The sequence below is a fragment of the Triticum aestivum genome, chromosome 7B (assembly GCF_018294505.1).
Source record: "Triticum aestivum cultivar Chinese Spring chromosome 7B, IWGSC CS RefSeq v2.1, whole genome shotgun sequence".
Classification (NCBI taxonomy): Eukaryota; Viridiplantae; Streptophyta; class Magnoliopsida; order Poales; family Poaceae; genus Triticum; species Triticum aestivum.
In genome coordinates this window covers 209,819,158-209,844,434 of record NC_057813.1, presented here as the reverse complement: position 1 = coordinate 209,844,434, position 25,277 = coordinate 209,819,158, and positions in this window count along the sequence as shown.

Sequence of the window (25,277 nt, the reverse complement as noted above, 5' to 3'; positions counted from 1 at the left end):
TTGGCGGCCTCAGCAGCTGCGGTGGCGTCCTTTGCCTCCTTGAGAGCCCCGCCGAGTGCTTGCTCGCGCCCGACAAGCTCTTCCTCATAGCTATCGAGGTAGGCCTTCCGCTGCACCATCTCGCCTTCCCGCGCAGCCTGCTTCTCGGCGGCCAGCCGCTGTTGTTCTTCAGCCTCGGCCTTCTCAAGGAGGTAGGCCGTGCTCTCCTCGGCGAGCTGCTCCCGCTCCTGCGCCACCGACCGGAGAGCTTCCTGGTTGGCGCTTCAGAGCTCCTCCACGTGCTTCTCCAAGTCCGTGCCAGCCTTCGCGACAAGCGCTTCCCGGGAGGCCAGCTTGGCCTGCCGGGCGCGGTAGAGCGAAGTCAACCTCCGTAGCAGCCGCTCCTTTTCGGGCTTGTCGCTGCTGCCTGGCGTGTCGACCAGCGATAGCCCGGCGGAGGCAAGCAACTCCATGTCAAAGCTTTCTCCTTCAACCGGCGCCCTGGAGCTCGACGCCCAGGGAAGATTGATGAAGATGCCGTCTCCGGCCTTCAAGTAGACGCCGGGCTGGGCCTCTTCGGAGCCTGGCGCCGTAGCAGCGGCAGAGGGTTCGGCAGTCGGCGCAGCGCCTGGTGCTCCTGCGGCCTCGGGGCCGTTAGTACGACCACCGGACCCCTCGCCTGCATCTGCGGCGGCAGCCTTGGCGGCCTCCTCGCCGATGGGCTCGTCGGCACCCGCCTCTCCTTCGATGGCGGCGGCGTCGTCAGTGTTGCCACGCGCACTCCCCTCGTCGGCGGCCTCGGTCTCCATCGGCTCTGTAGATGGATTTGAAGAACGGAGGAGAGAGAGAGAAGTCAAGCAAAAACTCAGAGAAGAAATAAGAAGAAGAACTCAAGGGGGGTTCTCGGGCAAGTGGATTACCTGGGCCGGGATCTGCGGTTGTGGTATCAACCACCGAGGGATCACCGGTGCCGTCCCTTGCCAGGGAACTGTCCCTTGCCAGAGAGTTCTCCCTTGCCGAGGGGCGCTCCCTTGTCGGAGAGCCCTCCCTCGGCGGCGTAGTCGAAGCAGATGGAGCTTTGGGAGCGGTCTCCGGGCCCTCTTGGTGCGGCTGCTCTGCTCCTACACAAATTCAACAAACAAGATATCAGCAAAGAAACAGCGCCCATGAGCGCCCGTCAGCAAAAAGAAAGCTGTAAACTTACGCTGGGAGCTGCGCTGGGGGCTGCTCTGAGGAGTAGCTGCCGGGTCCGTCAGGGTGGTCTCAGATGCACCCCCCGTTGACACGGTGATATCATCCTCGATGACAATCACCAGGGCCTTGGCTCTCTTCGCCGCTCTCTGGGTCAGCGTCCTAAAAAGGGATTGGTTCAGATTGAAGCAAGTCATATACACGACAAAAATAACAAGATTGAAGAATCACAGATGCCCTGGAGAATCTTACTCTTCCTCTTCCTCGTCGGAGCTCAGCGCGGAGAGGTCAAAGCCTGGCCCACCTCTGGAGCGGCGAGGCGGAGGAGTAGGTTCCCGGGGCCGCTTGGCGGGATCAGAAGCGGTGGTCTGGGAGGGCCCCGCTCCAGTTGCTGCAGCAGCGGGAGGTGCTCCCGCGGCGACGGCACTTGCCGCGGTGGAGCGCGTCGAACGCTGCGGCGGCTGTCGATCCGCCTATCGACCCACTGCGTCCCCGGGCCTGCGGATGCGCCTTCTTGGCGGGGCTGGGGGCTCCGCTTGCGGCAAGTTGCTGGACGGCGGGAAGGAAGAAGAGTCGGCCTCCAACGAGTCGCCCGCGCCTTCGGCAGGCTCGCTCGGCTCGAGTTCTGGCCCGGCAAGGTCCTCCCCGCCGGCAAACTCCTCTCGCTCCGCCAAGCTTGTTGCCTCTGCTGCCTCGGCCTCTTCCACAGTGAACCCAAACGCACCTGCGGCAGCTGCTGCCGCGGCCTCTTCCGCCCTGGTGGCGATGAACTGCAGCTCCGCCTCAGTGGTGTCGTGGGTGAGGCTCTTCTGCTCGTCGGCGCGGATCGGCACTTCTTCTAAGCTGTCGAAGAACGCCCGCACCACGTCGTCCGCAGGCTCTTGCCAAGTTGGTACGATTCCGTGTGAATCGCACAACGTCATCATAGCGCGGATCCGATCGAGCGACGAGTTATTGCACAATGGGACGACGGCCCGCGGCAAGGTGAAGGGGTGTTGGGGGTCACGCTTGAATAACTCCGACAGCGTCGCGTTCAGCTCCATGACGGTGAAGTTGAAGTTGAGGCCTGGCCGCAGCCTCATGATGTCCGCCGAGTTCTTGAACTCCCAGGCGGGCCTGCTCCTCTCCTGCAGGGGGGCGATGCGGCGGCGAAGGAAATATGTGCCGACTGCGCCTACTGTGAGCCCGACAAGCCTGAGGCGGAGGATTCTAGTAACGGCAATCTTCAGTCTCTCATCCTCCGGGGCCATGTTGCTCCAATCATTGCCGCGCACTATTGGGGCTTGGCGCACGGCAGTAAATGACTGCGGATTCTACTCAACTATCCAACACCACTCCGCTCTGCACTCCTCCCACTTGCTGCGGAGCTCGCCCTCCAGATACGCCTCCTTCTTGCCGACTCTCGTGATCCAGGCTATCCCTCCGGCAAGCGGCTCTCCTCTCTCGACCCGAGGCATGAAGAAATGGCGGAAGAGGGCAACATTGGGGTGGACTCCGACAAAGTTCTCGCACAGGTGTGCGAAAACGCCCATGGTCAAGACGGCGTTGGGGGTGAAATCTAAGAGGTGGAGCCCATACGTATTCATGACGTCGCAGAAGAACTCCGAGAAGGGTGGGCACAATCCGCAATAAAAGAACAATGCGTAGAATGGGTACCCGTTTGGCGCTACTTCAGATGCAGCGGCCGGGAGCACCCTCATGCGCGGATGCGCCCGCGTCTCCGTCGACCAGAACAAATAGAAGTCTTCCCTCAGCTCCTTCGCGCCGAGATGAGGGGAGAAGATCGCCCGCTCCTTCCGCAGCGCCGCGAGCCGCTGCGCCTCGGCCGACTTCGCGCCCTTCCCCTTATCGGCTTTCGGAGCCATGGCGGGGGTGGTGAGGGAGGCCAACGGCGTTGATGGTGCTAGTGGCAATGGGGGGCGGAGCGCTGCTCTCTCTTGGCTTCGAGAGGAAGGGGAGAGCCGCGGACCTTTTGAGATTGGAAGCAGCGATGGCAGGGAGGGGGCGGACGTTTCGCCCTTCCGATTAAAGAATCCCCCCACGATCTCTCCCACGATGCCGCATTCGACGCGTGCCGTTGGGGAGGGCGTGGTGGGGGCGTAGTAAGTTGCGGCGTAACCCAAGCCGCGAGTGCCCGTGCACTGTCTTGGGCCTGGCCCAGCAGCGCTCGGCACCGTGTGTGGCCCAGGCCCGAGGGCTCCTGTCGGTGTACTAGAATAGGGGTGCTATAGTATCCCGAACTTGTGCACGGGCAGTTGCAGCACCCCGCGGCAAGGCTTGCCGGGTGACCGCCAAGATACTCCAGGGTTCCCTTGGAACCATTCAAAAACACAAAGGCCCCGGCAAGAGGTGCTTGCCGGGAAGACCGACCGGCCATTCAAGAGCAAAATATTCAAGGCAAAGGGACAAGGCCCCGGCAAGAGGAGCTTGCCGGGAAGGCCAACCAACGCATTTCAAGGAACTTGCCGCGATACGTCACACGTCCCGGCAAGGCCCGTCGGGCGACAAGACAACAACAGCGGCAAGGCACTTGCCGCGGCAAGCAACCTGTTCCCGCGCTCCAGCACATCCACCTACGTGTCACCCTGTGGTTCTTTCCAGGGGCGCGTGGCGAGAGGCTGTGCAGCCAGGGGTGCATGGTGGCCAGCAACGCTGGCGAATTTGCCATCGTGGTGAACGGTGGCGCCCCTGATGGCAACACAGACGGGCATTTAATGCCCTTGTCCCCTGCCGTCAGGGTTAGGTAGGATGCACTATTCAGGTAGTTGCACCAACCGCAACTTCCTTTTCCACTTTTACCCTCGCCTACGTTGCCACCTGTCGGTGACCCCTTTCACGTATAAAAGGAGGCCCATGCGCAACGTAGAGGGGGTTCGGAAATTTGGAGACTGAGAACGCTAACGCTCGGCTCCGAGCAAGAACTCAATACACACAAACAAGGAGCAATAGGAGTATTATCTCTCCGGAGAGCTCCGAAGCTGGGTAAACCTGCTCGTGTGTTTCGCCTTGATCTGCTCTTCGTGCGATCTCCGCCCCCCGCCGAACCGAAAGGGGCTCCGTTCCCATAGGTGTTCGTGGATCGACAGTTTTCCCACGACAGGGCGGAAAATACTTAGTGATAAAAGCATCTTTACACTTGTTCCAAGAATCGATACTATTGCGAGGCAAGGAAGAAAACCAAATTTTTGCACAATCTCGCAAAGAAAACGGAAATAATTTAAAATTCACAACATCATTGTCCACATATTTTTCTTTTGCATATCGCATAATTACATGAATGTGTTAAGATGGGATGCGGCATCCTCATTAGGAGTATTGGCAAATTGATCTTTCATGACAAGATTCAACAAAACAATATTAATAGCACAAGACTCCGCACTAGCAGCGGGAGGAGCAACCAGAGTGCTAATAAAATCATTGGTGTTGGTGTTTGAGAAACCACACAACTTAGTGTTCTCTTCAGTCATGACGACTACGCAAGAAGATTGCACTCAAAAATAGATCTGACGAGAAAAAGGCGAACGAAAAAGAGGGCGAATAAAACGACAAACTTTTGTGAAGTGGGGGAGAGGAAACCGAGAGGTAAATGGCAAATGATGTAAATTGCAAGGAGATGATATTTGTGATTAGTAACCTGGTTGATGTTGAAGATCCTCCCCAACAACGGTGCCAGAAATGGCACGTTCACGGGAGGCTATCTTGAGGTGATCCTCCCCAGCAACGGCACCAGAAATTCTTTTTGATGTCTGTTAGAACTACGTCGGTATTTCCCCAAAGAGGAAGGGAAGCAATTGTAGGCCTTGCCACTGGCTGCTTTGGGGCGGAGGATGACATGGCTTTTACGCCACAAAGTCGGGCCGATTGATCATAGGTTGATGCATCAGCCGTCGGATTATGAGTATTAGGTTCTTTGGGGGAAGCACACAAGAGCTGTTGTGGCAAGGAGAGCATCACCGGTTGAGGGGCGACATTGGTTGCTCTTGGCGGGGCTTCAGGGATCTCATCGATGAACTCTACTTCCTTTCATGGCCACCAGATGTGATGTAATAGTGTTTCTCCCAAGGTCCTTTGCTCATCAAAGTCTCCTAGGACATTCTTGAGGGAAAAGTCATTGAATCTAGGCTTTACTTTAGTCACGTAGCACTTCACACAGCCCAACTTCAATGGCACATTGTCCAACAAGAGGCCCCCTTCCAAGTAGGGTGGGCAAACCTAGGCTGTTGCACATTTTAATGCACATTCATAATGTGTAAGCACGCCCTTTAGTCTGTCTTTCATTCCACATAGATCATATATAGCATCATCACGAGCAGCTGCAGTCTCAGTGTCGCTGGGGTCAGCTGATGCACAACTACTCTTGTGATGTGTTGTCGCGCAATAAGCAGCATCCTCCATGCCCGCCTCCCCTTCCATCTGATGGCTATCTGTCAGTGTTAGAGTCTTCCCAATCATCATTGACTACTCAAGATCCTTTCGAACAGCCGGATACATTTCCTTCCTCAACCTTTCATACAATTCATTCTTCTTCATTTCACTCCTCGCATTTTTCATGCCAAGCCTCTCTTCTTTGCGGAGTGTGAAAGCCCTCTTGTGCGGGACATTAACACCTATACCCCTTGCACGGCCAGGGGGCTCTCTTGTTTCCAGAGCAATGGACAGAATGTCACATGGCCGTGAGTTCCTGTAGAACCTTCCTGGGATCTTGGAAGCCTCTACCATCACTTGATACAGTTCTTCGTCATGTGAGTTTTTAAAGTAATAAGTTCCATCATCACGCCTCCTTGCACGTGCCCGCAAGTAGTCTTTGGCGTGTTCACTCCTGATTTCACTAAAGGCCGGTTTCCCACCTGCCGCTACTGCTTCCTTGTCCTCCTGTTCCCATATCAGTTTCATGCCGTAGTATCCTGCCACACCCATACGGTGGGTGTGTGTGTTCTTCTTCTGAAGTTACGATTGCTTGAAACTCTTCTCAGCAAACTCTTTAGTTGCCCTGACACTTTTGAATTCTGCCCAGTCTACCTTTGTAATTTGGGGGTATGCGGGGATTGTGTCCTTGCCTTCACTCAAGTACTTCTTGTACAACACGTGCTTCCAGTTTCTCCAAGCATCCCTAGCCTTCTTCAGTGCAGCATGTTCCACCTGCATTCTCCGTAGCTCTGGAACGTTGAAGTGATCCATGATCTCCCGGACTATCCATCGCCGTGTTTCTATGTTAGCCTTTCGAAACTCCGGCAGATTTATGTTGAGCCTTGCCCTACCAACAAATCCACACACAGTCCTGAACCTTGTGCGTGCTTTATCTTGTTTAGTTGGAGCCCAAGACTTTAAATCGATCTCAGTTACTTCATATACACCTTTAGGATGGTGTGTGGGCTTCCTTGGAGCGTTCCTCCGTGTCCTGACCGGAAGGGTAATTGCTGCAGCTCTATCCCGTTCAAGATTACTTGATCCCTCACCATCTTCTGAAGAACTAAGGTTGTCGGAATCAGATGAAGATACATCGCCTGAAGCATGAGTGTTGTCACTGCTATTCGACATCTACAAAGAACACATGTGAAACTGAGGAAAGGAGGATAAGCATAAAACTAACAACTTGGTATCAAGCTTTCTAAACATGTCATGCAATAATTTAGAAAATGTACGGCTAATTTGTTAAGTTTGTGTGACTTGGGCGCCCGCGATCTGTAAATCGGCAGTAACTTATTGGAACAAATACAACTTATATGTACTAGTTAGGAGGGTGGATAATTAATATATATATGCTCTCCGTTATTTTATAGCAGATTTGGGAACATACGTAACGAAATAGGAAGAGGGATTGCGAGGAAATATGCCTCACCGCGATGGAGAGCAGTAGCTAACAGGCTTCTTAATGCAAACCCGGTTGACAACAAGAGAGGCGAGGGTTACAACATCAATATGCTCGAGGGTGGCTGGCGAGCAAACGAAGACGACGAGGCGCGGGGAGCCACGTGTTGGGAACGACAATGGAGGTAGGCTTGATGCCGAAGAGCGGGCACACGGCTAGGGTGAGCACGCCGGCACTAGAGAGGGTTCTGCTATGGATCTGGGGGAGGGGGAGCTGGCGATGGAGATTCAATGGACTAGTGGAGTGAATCGCGGGCGGGCCGTGGGGGGTGTTGGCGGCCTAGGTGAAAAGGGTGGAAAATATCCCCGGTCGCCGGGCGGAAAGGCCTATGCAAACGGTTGCCTCTAAGCACTCGTGTGCACAAAGAGAAAACATTCGTTTGAAATGAAGACGTACTAATTTTGAAATGAAGACGTGAGTTCATCGTTTCACCTCTAAATTTTTCCCACGTTAAGCAATCACCATTATACCACGGGTTTGATTTGTTGGCGCATTTTAGGTCTCGTGTGCTATATGTAAGACATTTTTTGGCATTTACCGTGCATTTTGGCATATAAATCAATTCCTAGGCGGACTGCATTTCCTGTCGAAAGGGATGAGGATTGCTGTTTGATCTGGGAGAGCATCCAACGGTGCAGACGTACGATCCGTGGGGTTTGGGTTCTAGCCAATCATTAGGCACGACTCAGATCGTGCGTGCAGCAATGGGGGGCATCGACCACGGTTTGGTAGGCACATGACTTTCGTGAGTGAACCATGTGCTATTTGAAAACATTTACATGAACCAACATCATATTTTCGTTTCAATGAAAACAATAGGTCATCGTTTCGCTCCTGAATTATTTTCCACGGTAAGAAATCACCATTGTACCTTATGGTTCGATTTTCTCGTGCATCTGAGGTATCGTTTGCTATATTTGAGTCGTTTTCTATAGTCGCAACTACACGTGGGTGCTCGCTAGCTAGCACGATCATTTGTCTGTCGCTTTTGGATTTTTCATTCATTGTTCGAGAAATGGGAAAAAATTCAAACAGTTCGGCTGCAGGGTGTGGCCAGAGGCGTATGCCATGCTGGTATTCTAATTACAGGAAATGCATATAGAGTCTGGAAATAACAAAAATCGATGCGTCACCGTGCCGTGTTCTCAGGATCACATGGATTTTTTTGGTAAATATGGCATGAGTTTTGATGCTCACCCCTTCCAAATCAGAGCATCTCACAAGAAGGATCATAGTTTCCAAAAGGAGACGCGACACTTCGGACTCCAATCGTCACTGACTACATCGTTCCGCTTTGAATTATTTTCACGGTAAACAATCAAGTATATACCATAGGTTTGATTTTCTGTCCCATTTTAGGTCTCGTTGCTATATTCTGTTTTTTCGAAAATTAAGGGGATTATCCTCCTGCCTCTGCATCAAAACGGTACATACGGCCAAAAGTCATTGCTATATTCAAGTCAATTTTTTTCCACTTACCTTGCATTTAGTGCATATAATTAAATTCAAAACCATTCTATAACAACACATCTGGGTGTTAGTTAGCAAAGAAGGTGTACAAATCATTTATGTGCTGCTTTGCGAGTTTTCATCCATTATCTGAGAAACAGGGAGAAGTTTCAAACATTTCGGCCATGAGGTGCGGCCACCAGCGTAGGCCTAGTTTGTATTTTAATTATTGGGAATTCAGATGGAGTCCAGACTTCATCAAAATTGGTGTGTGCCCGTGGCGTGCTTTTACGACCCCGGGGAATTTTTTTGGTAAAGTTTGGCACCAGTTTTGATGATCGCTCCTTCCATACCGGAGCATCTCACATGAAGGACCATGGTTTCCAAAAGTAGACATGTCAATTCAAACTCCTGTGGTCGGTGACTTCATGGTTTGGCCTGATATAAGTTTCCACGGTACGCATTCACCATCATACCACGGGTTTTATTTTCTAGTGCATTTCGGGTATCATTAGTTATATTTAAGACATTTTTTTGAGTTTAACGTGCACTTTGTGCATAAAAAATCACAACCGGAACTGCATGTGCTATCGAAAGGGATGAGGATCGTCGTTCGATCTGGGAGCATCCAACGGTGTAGACGTACAATCCATGGGGTTTTGGTTTTGGACAGTCAGAACGCACGGCTCAGATCGCGCGCGTGGCAGGGGACATCGGCCACGGTTTAGTAGACACACGGCTTTTGTGAGTGAACCGTGTGCTATTTGAAAACATTTACATTAACTATCATCATTTTTTGTTTGAATGAAAACATGAGTTCATCATTTCGCCTCCAAATTTTTTTCCCACGGTAAGAAATCACGATTGTACCCTATGGTTCGATTTTCTGGTACATTTTACTGGGCGGCAGGCTTCGATAGCAATCTCAAACTTTCAATATGCAAAAATAAAAGAGATCTCGTTTAATTTCTATATATATATATATATATATATAGTCGCAAATACATGTGCATGTTAGTGAAAGATCATTTGCGTGTCGCTTTGCGAGTTTTCATTCATTATACAAGAAACGGGAAAAAACTTCAAACAGTTCGGCCGCAGGGTGCGGCCAGAGGCGTAGGCCTTGTTGGTATTTTAATTTTAGGAAATACATATAGAGTCCCGAAAATAATGAAAATCATTGTGCCAGTGTGGCGTGCTCTCATGATCGCATGGAATTTTTTTTGGTAAAGATTGACACAAGTTTTGGTGCTCGCACCTTCCATACCAGAGCATCTCACAAGAAGGATCATAGTTTCCAAAAGGAGACGCGACACTTCGACTACAAAACGTCAGTTACTCTACATCGTCCCGCCTAAAAATAAATCATGGTAAACAATCACGGATATACCCTTGGTTTGATTTTCCGGCCCATTTCAGGTCGTCTTCTATGTTTAAGTCATTCTTTGCACTTACCTTGCATTTTAGTGCATATAAAGTCAAAACCCTACTACGACTACATGTGGGTGTTTTAGTTAGGCTATACTTAATTAGGCTACTCATAGTGGAGAGTGTCATATACTATATGTTACTTTAATAGTCTAACCCTCACTATATTTAATTCTTTTCCACATTAGCATACTTGCTATTTTTCCGAGTGCATGGTATCGTCGTCTATGATACCACCACTATGGCCAGCCATTCTATAGTGAGGAAGTATCATATATACTATAGTATCATGCATATGATACTAGTGTATGATACTACGCACGTACCTTCATATAGTGCATATATATAGTATCATAGAGCTAGTATATATATACCATAGATGACCGTATTTATGGCCATGTGCATGACACAAAGTAGTATAACATTTTTATTATATATGTTACAGTATCTATGTTACTACTTCTTTGCCACACATCATCATATTTGCTATTCTCAAGTCCATGATACCAGCTATGATACCCCCACTATGGCCACCCTAAGGTTGGTCGTAATGGGAGCATCAAGCGGTATCATGCATGCCAACTAGACTTTTTGGATGATGTGGCACACAGTTAAATGAGGAAAGAGAGGGTGTGGGTCGGGTATCATATCATGATATACCATATCACATATTAAATGGTGTACTACTTTGTGTCATGCATGTCAATTAATAAGGCAACCTAAGATACTGACTTATGATACTATGTGCGCATTACAGAGGTAGCTAGCTATAGTATCGATCACACACACACACACACACACACACACACACACACACACACACACACACATATATATATATATATGATACTAGCTAGCTAGTCTATGATATACTAGCTAGCTCACCTCATTAATGCATAGTATCATAGAGTAGTATCATCTAGTACTTTATTTATTGTCATGCATGACACATAGTAGCATAGCATTTATTATGACACGGTTTCATGATATGATACTTAACCCTCTCTTCATTTAATTTTATGACAGCTCATCAAAATTGCCTAGTTGGCATGATACTAGCTATGATATCCCATTACGACCAGCCTAGCAAAGAAGGTCAATAGATCATTTGTGCGTTGCTTTGCGAGTTTTCATCCATTTGCTCAAGAAGCGGGGATAAGTTTCAAACATTTTGGCCGCGAGGTGCGGCCACTAGCGTAGGCCTAGTTGGTATTTTAATTACAGGAAATTCAGATGGAGTCCAGACATCATCAAAATTGATGTGTGCCCGTGGCGTGCTATCATGACCCCATGGAAAATTTTTGGTAAAATTTGGCTCAAGTTTTGATGATCGCTCCTTCCAAACCGGAGCATCTCACATGAAGGATCATGGTTTCCCAAAGGATACATGTCAATTCAAACTCCTGTGGCCGATGACTTCATCGTTTGGCCTCATAAATATTTCCACAGTACGCAATCACCATTATACCACGGGTTTTATTTTTTGGCGCATTTCTGGTATCGTTAGCTATATTTAAGACATTTTTTTGAGTTTAACATGCATTTTGTGCATAAAAATAAAATTACAACCGGAACTGCATGTGTTGTCGAAAGGGATGAGGATCACCGTTCGATCTGGGAGCATCCAACGATGCAGTCGTACGATCCGTGGGTTCTGGATTCTGGCCAATCAAAACGCATGACTCAGATCGTAGGCGGGGTTTTGTTGGCACACGGCTTTCATCAACGGACCGTGTGCTATTCGCAAACCAGATTGCATACATATTTTTATCCACACATAATGTAGTGAGATCAATTGAGTGTGCTACCTCTATGATATAGTAATAACAACAACAACAACAACAACAACAACAACAACAACAACAACAACAACAACAACAACAACAAAAAACAGTTCATATTCATTGCCTGAGCTGACAGCATATCAAGGTCAACATATCAACGGTTCTTACATCAACAAAAACCCGGGCATAACTCAGAAATTCAGTACACACGATAGTTCTAAATTGAATGAATTAAGTTGCAGGGTAGGCATAAAGACTAGTCTTATGGCTTAATTACCATCTACATGGGGGAACTGGGATCATTACGTTGGCCCCGAATGAACTTGGGTTTTCTAATGATTTTACGCTTCTCTGTTACACGGGTGCGTGATCCCTTGGTTGGCAACTCATCAAATTCATCGTACTCGTCCTCATCGGCAACATAGTCGACACCTAGTACCCTCCTATTCCCATGCATCACTACATGGCAGTTCTTATGCAAAGGGTCTTCCGCAAAGAAAATCTGTGTAGCATCGCTGGCAAGAATAAACGGGTCCGTGTGATATGCCATCATTGTCCTGTTAACATAGGTCTTCCTGTAATCATCAACCTTTACGTGTCCAAGAGGGATCCATGAGCACCTGAATAATGCCACCTTAACTTTCACATAGTCAAGCTCCCAAATCTCTTTGATGGTTCCATAGTATACCCTTTTATCAGCTTCATCTACAGTCATGCATTCTGTTCGAACAGAGCTGTTCTGATATGAGGTCTTCTCATCACATTCATCAGTGTAGAATGTGTATCCATTTATGTTATATGCTTGGTACATCAACACCGTAGGTAATGGCTTTTGTGCCAACCATGTAGCAATGTCATCGATGGATCCTTGTGTGAAACACTTCTTCAGCCATTCGGCGTAGTTCTTAGTGTGCTCCTACATCTCTACATATGATGAAAGCACCATTGGTAAGAAGCTTTGGCACATCTCCGCCAAGTGTTCTTCGGCGTAAGCACTGAGAACTGGTCTGTTAATCAGTATCACCAAATGGGCTTTCTCTGCCAATTCTCCTGGTGCAGCCATTTGCGTCCCAGCAAGGACTGGCTTACCTTTCAGCCTTCCCTCGTGCCGAGAGAGGGGCAAACCTGTAGGTCGTTGTTTCATGTATTCGGTGCAAAACTCAACCACCTCCTCTACGGTATAACCTTGTAGGATGCTTGCCTCTGGATGGTTTCGGTTCTAACAAAAGCGCTTTAGTATTCCCATGAACCACTCAAAGGGATACATGTTGCGAATAAACAAAGGACCACAATACTTTATCTCGTCGACAAGGTGCATAGTGATATGGACCATGACATCAAAGAATAACGGTGGGAAAAACATCTCTAGGTTGCACAATATTCTTGCAATATCATCTTGCATATGATCCAGCTCTTCAGGATCTACAACTTTCTGCCATAGTTAGTTGAAGAAATCACAGAGCTCAATGAGTGTGTTCCTTATATCTTTGTCCAACAGATTCCTGATGGCCACCGGGAGGATTTGTGTCAACATTACGTGGCAATCATGTGACTTCATGTGTCCCAACTTCATTTTACCTGAGCTCACATCCGCGAGAATTCTGATGTTTGCAGAGTAGGAAGAGGGTATCTTAACTGACAACAAATAGGTGAAGAACTATGTTGCTTCTTTTGTACTGAAATTGTAACTCTGGCATGCTTTGATGAATTTTTCATCATCTTCTGCTTCACTCTTGCCTGATCAGCAAGCATATTGAATCGTGAACCCTCAGCATCCTTTCTTTTACCTTTAATCTTGAGCAGAGTACCAAGGATGCTTTCACATACATTCTTCTCTATGTGCATGACATTGATGTAGTGACGTACACGTAGAATCTCCCAGTAAGGTAATTTCCAGAACACAGATTTCTTCTTAAACACTTGACCCTTGGGTGTTTGTTTCACCATCAAAGCGTGATTCTTGCCAAGCACAACATTAATTTGTTTAGCCATGTTGTGGACCACCTCCCCGTCTTAGGGTCTTGGGCCCACTTCTACCTCTACCGTACCATCAAATTCAGCTTTCATCTTTTGGTATGGGTGATTTTTTCGTAAGAACCTACGATGACGCAAATACATGATTTTGCACGAGTTGGGAATTCTTCTGCTAGCTGTCCTATCCATGCATGTGACACACCCTACATCTCCCTTTGTTTTCTGCCCTGATGTGTTGCCTAATGCCGCATATCTTGAATGGTGTGCACCAGCATCGCATGTAGATAAAAAATCTCCTTTTTGTAAGCATCATAACATTTTACAGCAGGTGCATCTATCCACACTGTCAGCAGTTCTTCCACCAGTAGCTGAAAGTAAATGTCGATGTCATTTCCAGGTTGCTTCGGGCCTTGGATAATCATTGACACCATAATGTATTTTTTCTTCATACACAACCAAGGATCTAGGTTATTTATGCACATAAGCATCGGCCATGTGCTGTGATTGGTGCTCATATCGCCAAAAGGATTCATCCCGTCAGTACACTCCCCGAGCCTTATACTTCTAGGATCCTTGGTAAAGTCTTCAAACTTGTTGTTGATTAATTCCCATTGAGCCCCATCTTTTGGGTGCCTCATATACTTATCTGCAATTCGCTCATCATGATGCCACCACAACCTCTTTGCCTCTCTAGGGTTTGCAAACAAATGCCTCAACCTTGGAATTAAAAGCAAGTACCAAACAACCTTGAACGGGATTCCTGTCTTGATCTCGTTGTCCAATTTGTACTTGTCCTTTGCTCTCCCGCGCTTGTATCATGCATGCTTGCATTCGGGACATGCACACAAATCTTTGTACTCACCACAGTACAATATACAATCATTCACACAAGTTGTATCTTTTGTACTTCAAGTTCCAATGGGCAAACAATTTTCTTTGCTTCATTCGTGCTTCTGGGGAGCACATTATCTTCCGTAAGAATTTCTTTGAGAAGACCTAACATCTCTGTGAAGCCCTTGTTTGATAGACCGTTTGCTGCTTCAAATCTTAGAAGCGTCAGGGTGGCACTCAACCTGGAATATTTCTTTTTGCAACCTGGATACAATTCTTTCTTGGAGTCTGCATTAATTGTTGGCAGATCCTTGTACCCAATCATATCCTTTTTTGGGCCCTCGAAATCTACAATCATAGCAGCAAAATCTGGCATATCAAGATCGTCGTCATCTGCGTCGATGTCTTTGTTTGCCAGTGGGTGTTTTGGCTTTCCGGTGTTCCATTGGTAGCTTGACACCTCTGCCCCGATGTTAGATTCAACATCCATGTGACACTGATCGGGGTTTGGCATCTTGCAACCCTGGGTATTTTCATCCATGACCTCCTCTTCACCTTGTCTGGTCCAATGTGTATATCCATCCATGAATCCCTGAGAGACTAAGTGCCACTGGACATCTGCAACTACATGTGACTCTGTATTGGCACAATCAATACATGGACACAAGATGTAATCCGCATCACCAATTCTCCTCTTTGTACTTTCGGCCAAATTCATGAACTTTGTCACGCAACTGATAAAATCTGTGGTTTTCCGATTCTTCATCCATTGAGATCATTCCATCTGCACCACACAAATTTGCGGGAGGTGGCGGTCGACGGTGGACTGGCGGCCACGGTGGCCGACGATGGGGTGGCGGCCACGACCACCACCTCCCGCCTTCAGGCCTCGATGGCGGAGCGGGTGATGGCCATGGTGGCCGATAGTGGGGTGGTGGCCACGATGACCACCTCCCGCCTATGGGCCGCGTCGGCGGAGCGGGCGATGGCCTTGGCTTTCGACGGTAGTGTGGCGGCCACGGCGGCAGACGATGGGGAGGCGGCAACAGCGGGCGGCAACAGCTGCCTATGGGCATCGGCTATCGGTTAATATCCGGCGTATCTCGTAGTAAGGGTCCTAAGCTAGGCATCTTGGAGCGATGGTAACATGGACACGGGATTTTACCCAGGTTCATGCCCTCTTGATGGAGGTAAAACCCTACGTCCTGCTTTTGATTGTATTCATATGGGGTATAGTACAAAGTACATGTATCTACCACGAGATGATAGTAATGAATATGAGATTGTCCATTGACTAGCCTGGCCTCGGTTTATATAAGACACCGGAGGCCTAGGGTTTAGGAGACTCCTTGTCTTGGGCGCCATGTCTTGTGGAGTCTTCCTTGTATGCGACAGGGGTTGTCCGAACTGGCCCATGAGTATATGGCCATGGGGGTCCTCGGCCCAATCCAACTGATCGTGAGACGACATGGTGAGTACCCCCTAGTCCAGGACACCGTCAGCAGCGACGGAGTGTGTGGTGGGTGTTCCGCGCATACCCAACAGGGACGCCACGCGCACTACACTACACCGGGGACTGCGCCGCCGCCGTGGTGTAGCCTCACACCTAGAGCTATCCTCTGATGATGGCGGAGTGGCTGAGCGACGATGATGGACCGGTGCCATTAGTGATTGTGGGAAAAGGAGACGAAATAAGCTACAGGGAGGGAGGGGAAAATGCCACGCAGGACTCTCCGTCCGGGAGGATTTATATAGCAGGTCGGTAAGCATTGGGATTTTGAGGGATTTCACCAAGTCGGGCGAGAAGCTTGCGCGGGAACCTGCGTGGTTGTGTGGGAACGGGTTCAGCATTGATTGGCCAAAAGAACGCCCCCGTGCACTGCTCAAGCTTGCGCTCGAAGCCGTCTGCGACAGCGGGGTGACAAGATGTGCGAGAGGAGGACGAAAGGACACATACACATATGGTTAATAAAAAACGTTTGTGATTTAATTACGTACTACCCCCGTCCTGATTTATAAGTTATCTTTGTATTTTTGTGCCAAATTTTGACTAGAGATTTAACTAATAAAATATGAATGCATGTTGCGAAAGATTATATCGTTGGATTCGTATTTGAACATAGGTTCCAATTATATATTTTTTATAACATGCATTAACATTTTGCTATTTAAATTTAAGGGCAAAATATGTCAGAGAATATAAAGGGAACTAATAGACCAAGATGGAGGTAGTAGCACAGAGCCGCTATCTACGCAGCATCGCAACTGCCGGCCGACTTGTAGACGACCATTCCCTGTGTGTTCAACTGCTCTATGCGTGTGGTTGCTCATGGTTGAGGCGGACGCGACACGCTCTGCTCGCGTCCTGCCACGCGCACTCTGCTCTCGCGTCCCTCTGGGCGCTCTGCCCTCGTCCCTCCATGTGCGCTGCCAGTGTTTGGGGTCGGCGCATGATCACATACGTTCGTGCTGCCATTATGCATGCGGTTGCACCGGGCATGGCGCCATGATCCAGTTACCCGCTGCAAAAGCTGCCATGAGGATGTGCCGAGAATCCAGGCTTCCCGACCCCCAATTATTCCTGCGGCTATTTACCTTCTTGTCTTGCACCACACGACACAATAAGCCCACACACAATGACACATACATAGAGGACATCCATCGGTTACAATGGTGCTCCCCGTGGCTCCAATGGTGCTCCCAGCGGCCGACGACGACAACGGGGGGTAGTTCACCACGCATCACGTATTGGACACCCATGTGAGCGGGAAGGCCCTCTCAGTGGTGTACATGAATGAGCCGTTCTCGGTGGAGAGCTCCATCCAAACTATGGAGCAGTTGCTTGCTGAGGACAAGTACCAAGTGGTCAGCTTCGACCTCGAGTTCACCAGCGATCATGCCGGGCACAATCAGAAGGTTGCCGTCACCCAGTTGTGCATGCAACATGACATCCTCATCTACCACTACTACCTGGCCACATGCACGAAAATCTTTGTACTCACCATGGTACAATATACAATCATTCACACAAGCTGTATCTTCTGTACTTCAAGTTCTAATGGGCAAACAATTTTCTCTGCTTCATTCGTGCTTCTGGGGAGCACATTATCTGCCAGAAGAATTTCTTTGAAAAGACCTATCATCTCTGTGAAGCCCTTGTATGATAGACCGTTTGCTGCTTTAAATCTTAGAAGCATCAGGGTGGCACTCAACCTGGAATATTTCTTTTTGCCACCTGGATACAATACTTTCTTGGAGTCCGCATCAATGGTTGGCAGATCCTTGTACCCAATCATATCCTTTTTTTGGGCCCTCGAAATCTGCAATCATAGCAGAAAAATCTGGCATATCAAGATTGTCATCATCCGTGTCGACGTCTTGGTTTTTGAGTGGGCGTTTTGGCTTTCTAGTGTTCCATTGGTAGCTTGACACCTCTGCCCCGATGTTAGATTGAACATCCATGTGACACTGATCGGGGTTTGGCATCTCACAGCCCTGGGTATTTTCATCCATGACCTCCTCTTCACTGTGTCTGGTCCAACGTGTATATCCATCCATGAATCCCCGAGAGACTAAGTTCCACTGGACATCTGCAACTACATGTGACTTTGTATTGGCACAATCAGTACATGCATGGACACATGATGTAATCCGCATCACCAATTATCTTCTTTGTACTTTCAGCCAAATTCATGAACTTTGTCTCGCAACTGATAAAATCTATGGTTTTCCGATTCTTCATCCATTAAGATCATTCCATCAGCAGCACATGAATGGTAATTAAAATCAAAACAACAACATTAATACATGGATTAACTACTGCCCAATGATGCGTGCATAAATCACAAGGCTTTATTTTCATAATTACTGAGGGCGCTCCATATTGTTATCCAGATGTGCAATGACAAAAATTAGTGGCCAGTCAATTTACACGCAGAGTACTATTACAACACTACCCTTAGGAATTGGATACCTCAATTAAGCCACTCACGAAAGGAATAGCTTAGCTAAGTAGCCGCACAGCAACCTCCACCCAGCAGACAGAGAAGCATAGTGTGGTGGCACGCCGAGACAACAGGGTCGAGGAGCAAAGCTTAGTGCGACTGCCGCCAGAAGTTTGACCTCTGATATCCAGTCATCGACCGCGATGGATGTGCTCGAATCACGCCGCTGACGACCTCAACGGCTGAGCTCCTCCTATCTCCCGCCGTAGACCGAGGATTGACCTCCTATGATGCCGACTGTCGGTGTCAAAACCGGCGGATCTCAGGTAGGGGGTCCCGAACTGTGCGTCTAAGGCTAATGGTAACAGGAGGGAGGGGACATGATGTTTTACCTAGGTTCGGGCCCTCTCGATGAAGGTAATACCCTACTTACTGCTCAATTGATCTTGATGATATGAGTATTGCAAGAGTTGATCTACCACGAGATCGTAGAGGCTAAACCCTAGAAGCTAGGCTATGATTATGATTGTTGACGTCCTACGGACTAAACCCACCGGTTTATATAGACACTAGAGGGGGCTAGGGTTACCCAGAGTCGGTTACAGAGAAGGAGATCTACATATCCGAATTGCCAAGCTTGCCTTCCACGCAAAGGAGAGTCCCATCCAGACACGGGACTAAGTCTTCAATCTTGTATCTTCATAGTCCAACAGTCCGGCATAAGCATATAGTCCGGCTGTCCGAGGACCCCTTAATCCAGGACTCCCTCAGTAGCCCCCGAACCAGGCTTCAATGACGATGAGTCTGGTGCGCAGATTGTCTTCGGCATTGCAAGGCGGGTTCCTTCTCCGAATACTCCATATAAGATTTTGAACACAAGAATCGTGTCTAGCTCTGCAAAATAAATTCCACATACCACCGTAGAGAGCACAATATTCCAAGATCTGATCTGCCGACGACTTTTTATGACATCACGCCGCGGTCCGGTCTTTATTCGAACCGTTTTTCACTGTCGGCACATCTCATCAAAGTAGAGATCATGTCCCCTTATCACGGGATTCTCATCAATACGGGTGTGGGTAACCCAACCGTGCCATCAAACGTGGCACTTGGGGGAATAAGCGTTTTTAGCGGCCAAGTGGGGAGGCGCGGGATCTCTGCAACCTTTATAAGGGGATAAGAACTCCCTTTTTCAGCCACGCCCTCCTCTACTCATCCATTCCTTTCCGCTCGAGCCCTAGTGCCCAAGCGCTCCTCTTATCCGCCCAAAAAGGCTTCCCGAAGATGTCCAAATCTGGAGCAGGAGGCAAGTGGATGGCCTCTACCGTTTGGGAGAAGGATATCGAAAAGCTTCAGGGGGCCGGGTATGTGGCCAAGAGAATTGGCCACCGTCTTCCGACGGCGGGACAGATCATCCCCACTCCGGAACCCCACGATAGGGTGGTATTCCTCCCTCATTTTGTCCGCGGGCTAGGGTTTCCCCTTCACCCATTCGTTCGCGGCATCATGTATTATTACGTGATTGATTTCCATGATCTATCCCCAAATTCCTTCCTCAACACCTTGACATTCATAGTCGTGTGCGAGGCCTTTCTCGCATCCTGCCGCACTTCGGCTTATGGCTGAAGATTTTTAATGTGAAGCCCAAGGTAGTGAGCGGCGAGCATGCCGAATGCAGAGGTGCCATGGTGAGCAAGATGCCCAATGTTACATGGCCGACAGGGACTTTCAATGATTCCGTCAAGGAGTGGCAGCAGCAGTGGTTTTACATCACCGAGCCGCGTGGCAAGGAATGGACCACCGTTCCAGAGTTCAGATCTAGTGCCCCCTGCGACTTACGTCCTGGCACAAGAAGGGCCTGAACTGGGCTTCGTCTGACGAGCTATCGGAGCTCCAGACGCGCGTCCAAGACATGGAGGACAAGAGCATCAAGCTCGTCAATGTAGTCCAGGTGATGTTGGTTCGCCGGATTCTACCATGTCAACACCGGTCTTGCAATCTATGGGAGTTCGACCCGGCCAAGCACCAGACCCTCCTAGAGCTGTTGGGCTCTATGCATAAGGACATCTGGAAGGTGCTTTTTAAGTCCGGCAAACCGTGGCCAGACTCCACCGAGGACCATGGGTACCAACTGTCCCGCCCCGCAAGTTCGGTAAGTAACTGAATGTTTGACAATTCATGTGTTTTATCTGTACATCCTCAGGAAAATACTTAATGTATTTCCCATCATTTTCCTAGGGCTGGGCGAAGAAGGCGGGGCGGATCTACTGTCCGGCCCCTCTGCCAGAAGAACCGGCCGGCCCACTTCTGATGAAGATGCTAGTCCTGGCGCCATATAAGGCGCCGAAGAAGAAGGCCAAAAAGGAGGCCAAGAAGACCAGGGGAAACCTCAGTCACCGTGGAGCCTCGGACACAAAATCCGAAGACTCCAATGCCCATTCTTCCTCCAAAGAGGACAGGGGGGAGAAGAAAAGGACGGCCTCCACATCCCTGGAGGCCGATTCGCCTAAGAGGGGAAAAACTCCTCTTCAAGAGGAGTCCACCGCTGCCGCTAGCAGCCCGGAGTGGGATCCCAGGGCCGAGCCCCTGGTGAACTCATGAGTATAAAATCCGAACACACTCATGTGTCCAGAATTGTCACGACATGATATTTTAATCTGAGCCGTACTTTTTTCAGTCCGGCGAGGTCCCGCGCCGAACAATCCTCGTCAGAGGATTTGCTGGGTTCGGATGCAATGGAGAGCGGGACACCCCCGAAAGCCCCCTCCCCCAATCATAAGAATGAAACCGAGGCTTCGTCCTAGAAGGACCCATGCCACGGAGGGGGGGGGATTGCGAAGACGGTGCCAGGAGGCCAGACTTCAGGGGTCGGACACGCGGGAGAGAAAGCTCCCGTGGACATCGATGGCGGGGGTCATATTGAATCCATCCCCAAGCCGGACACGATTCTAGAGTCGCATAAGGTACCAGAGTCAGACAGGCGGCCTCCGTCAGCTGGAGAAGGTATGTCTGCTCCATCGGCCACCTATGTCCAACCAGGGGTGCCGGATACTTTATTGGCGGTACTGAAGGGTGCCTCCATCGTTGATGAACACAGTACCCTTATGGGTGCGGTGATTGAGAAGATTCAGTCCACCGAGAGTGTACTGAATGAATCCTGCATCAGTCTCATAAGAGGCTTTGAGGTATGTTTTATGAGGTTTGGAAGAGTGTCATGGTATAGATAGCAGCCCCTGATACACTGTTCGGTGAAAGAATGCACCGGACAGAGGATCAAATTTTATGTTCGCACGAGACTCACTTGATCACATTTATCACTTTGTTTAATAAGCAGACGTTTGTAGCGACTTTCACCTCTCTTGTTGTGGAAGCATCCGGATTGAGGCATAGTCTGGAGCGGGCCGAAGGGGAACTTGGCCAAGTGAAGAAACAACTAGAGGATAACCAAGGTATTCATAAACCTTGTTTATTTAGCACTCATCAATAAGTGTGCAGGATGAAAATATTTTTGGAATGTGCTCTAGGGGCATCAGCCGAAATTGAGGCTCTAAAAAGGGTGTGGTCGAAGTCGAGAAGAACGCAACCGCACAGCAGGCTCTTCGTGAGAAGCACGAGGCCAGAGTTATTGAGGCTGAGCAAGATCTTCAAGAGGCCATGAAGAAAATCGAGACCTTGGAGCAGAGTTTAGCAGGGAAAGAATCTGAACTCTCCCAGGCTCGCCAAGCCGCAAGTGATGCCCGGGGGGAAGCCCAAGGTGCCCTGAAGGAAATCCAGGAGGCGAGGAAGATCGCGGCTGGTAAGGCTTTTTCTGTACAAAGCGGGTATTTGAAAGGAGAAAATCAAGTTGAGAGGTTAAATTCTGCTTTCTCCAGGGGTGTTTGCGGAGCTGCCACGCAGCATATCTGCCGCCGCCCAATTCTACCGAGCTGAAGGGAGGAATACTACGGATAAACTCTTCTGGATGCAGTATCTGGTGCCGAATTATCCGGTGCTGTTTTCTGATCAACTGAAGCAGCTGGTCGAACTGTAGAAGGCGGCCGAGCTAGCCATGAAGGATTTGGTTATCCGGCTGTGGCCCGCCGAGCCGATTCCAAGCAGTTACTTTCGGCTCGTGAAGCGGATCCTGAGTGCCTGCCCTAGACTCGAAGTCATCAAGCAGTCGGTCTACATAGAAGGTGCGCGAATGGCCTTCGCCCGTGCGAAAGTGCACTGGGGGAAGATGGATGCGGAAAAGCTGAGGACCGAGGGACCGCCGGAGGGAAAGGAGCACCGCAGGACCGAGATATATTATGAAGGTGTCTTGAAAGGAGCCCGCCTTGCGGCGGAACAATGCACCAAGGACATTATATTTCCATGAATACGGTCATGTTCGTCCTTTGTAATATTTGAACAAGAGCATTTTTATCATCTATTGCTTGTTGTTTGAAAGTTTTTCCTCCTGTGCGGCCGTTTTATATACTAATCCTGAGTGTCGGCCAGTCGTCGGCTTCCGCCCCCATGTAGTGAGTATGGGGGTGTTCGAGATAAACCTGAGCACTCTTTATCCCAGTTTTGGGTCCCTAGAGGAGGTGTTCAGCACATCGAACCAGGCAATCAGACTATAGGGCTTTATCGCTCTCGCTTAGCCATAGGAGTTTTTACAAGGAAGGTAGGCGCAGCCCCTGGTGTTCGGAAGACCGCACGAGGGGCTCTATAAGCGCCTGACCGGAAAAGGCCGACCCGTCGCATGCTGCAATTGTTATGGCATTATGCGGAAGAAATCCTTAAAGATTTTAGAACCTCTCGAACAGCTGACCAGCTCTCGCTACATCATGACAATCAGTTTTCGGCTTTCTCTACGGAGGTGCTCGTCCGGAAGAACCGGGACACAACCGCAGCAGTTCTCCCAATGCTACCTTAGCCGATATAGCGGAACGTAAGGTACCAAAACATAGGAGCTGGGCAAACCCAACTATTGACCCAAGACATGATTCAGAGCTGTTGCATATAATGCTATAAGTTTGTGGTGCCGAACTGCCATGAACGTGTTCGAGCTTTTTTGCCGTAGTATGGGCATGATGAAGCCCCTGGCATATTGAGGCATATCGCGATAAGCAGCTGTCTTTTAACAAAAAGGTTTTCAAATAAGAAATAACAGTAGATGAGCATCACATAAATCCACATGTTGTATTTGAATGATACGTCAATGCGTATGAGTACAGATGATGTGATAAAAAGAAATATGATTGCGGAACCTGCTGATACCGGGCGTGAGGAAGTTCGGATCTGGGGTGTAGTCGGATGATCATAGAGGGGAATATCTTGAGATTCCCTGATGCGCTCGAACTGTTCCCACGCCATCCATCCTAGCCTACGTAAAGGTGAACCTGTAAAGAAAACACAAGAAGTTGTTTTGCGCCACAGAGTGGTTGAGCTGCAGTATGTGGCTTGTATTATCTTTTTCCGGAGTGTTTTTAGTTAAGCTCCGGGAGAGCCGGGCTATCCTGCTGTGCAGTAGTTCGGACTCCTTTGGCGGTGTCCGGGAGCTTGGCCGTCGACTCGAGGTTCGATTGAAAGGTGCCATTATTTGCTTCTGCTGTTAAAGCAGCGGTAGACTCTTCGGCAGTTAGGAGAAGTTCGGCCCTGCCATCAACCGTGATGACGCCACGCGGACCAGGCATCTTGAGTTTATGGTAGGCATAATGTGGCACCGCGTTGAATCAAGCAAACCCGGTTCATCCGAGCAGTGCCTGATGATCACTGTGAAAGGGGACGATGTCGAAGAGTAACTCTTCGGCACGGTAATTATTTGGTGATCTGAAGACCACTTCCGGTGTGGTTGAGCCCGTGCAACAGGCCTCTACACCTGGTATGACACCTTTGAAGGTGGTTTTTGTGGGCTTGATCCTTGAGGGGTTGATGCCCATTTTGCGCACTGTGTCCTGGTATAGCAAGTTCAGGCTACTACCTCCATCCATAAGGACTCGTGTGAGGTGGAATCCGTCAATGATAGGGTCGAGGACCAGTGCGGCCGAACCGCTATGACGGATACTGGTAGGATGGTCCCTGCGATCGAAAGTGATCGGGCAAGAGGACCATGGATTAAACTTCGGGTCGATTGTATAGACCTCCCTTAGTGCATGTTTCCACTTTGGAATGTGGCTTGCACATAACATATTCACCGTTTTCACCTGGGGAGGGAATTTCTTCTGTCCTCCTGTATTCGGTGATCAGGGCTCTTCGTCCTCATCGTTGCTTTGAGACCCCTTCCCCTTGTTTTCAGCATCTGACCTGCCGGCTTGTCTGAAGACCCAACATTCTCTATTGGTGTGGTTGGTTGGTGTTCCTGGGGTGCCATGAATTTGGCATGGACGGTCGAGTATGCGGTCCAAACTGGACGGGCCTGAATTGTTTTTGTTGAATGACTTCTTCCGCCAACCGGACTTGGAGCCACTGAATCCGGCATTAGCTGACGTGTCTTTGGCACTATCACCGTTTTTGCGGCGCTTGTGTTTGTTGCGCCGTGGTTTGTCGTTGCTATCCTTGGCTTTCTATGTGCCAGGCTTGCTTGTTGTGTTGTTACTATGAGCCAACCGGCTGTCCTCGTCTGCGCAGAAGCGGGTCATGAGTGTTGTGAGGGCTGCCATGGACTTTGGATTTTCTTGGCCGAGATGTCGGGCAAGCCACTCGTCACGGATGTTATGCTTGAAGGCCGCTAGGGCTTAGGCATCCAGACAGTCGATAATTTGGTTCTTTTTGGTTAGGAACCGGGTCCAAAATTTCCTGGCTGACTCTTCGGGCTGTTGGGTTATGTGACTTAGATCATCAGCATCCGGTGGCCACACATAA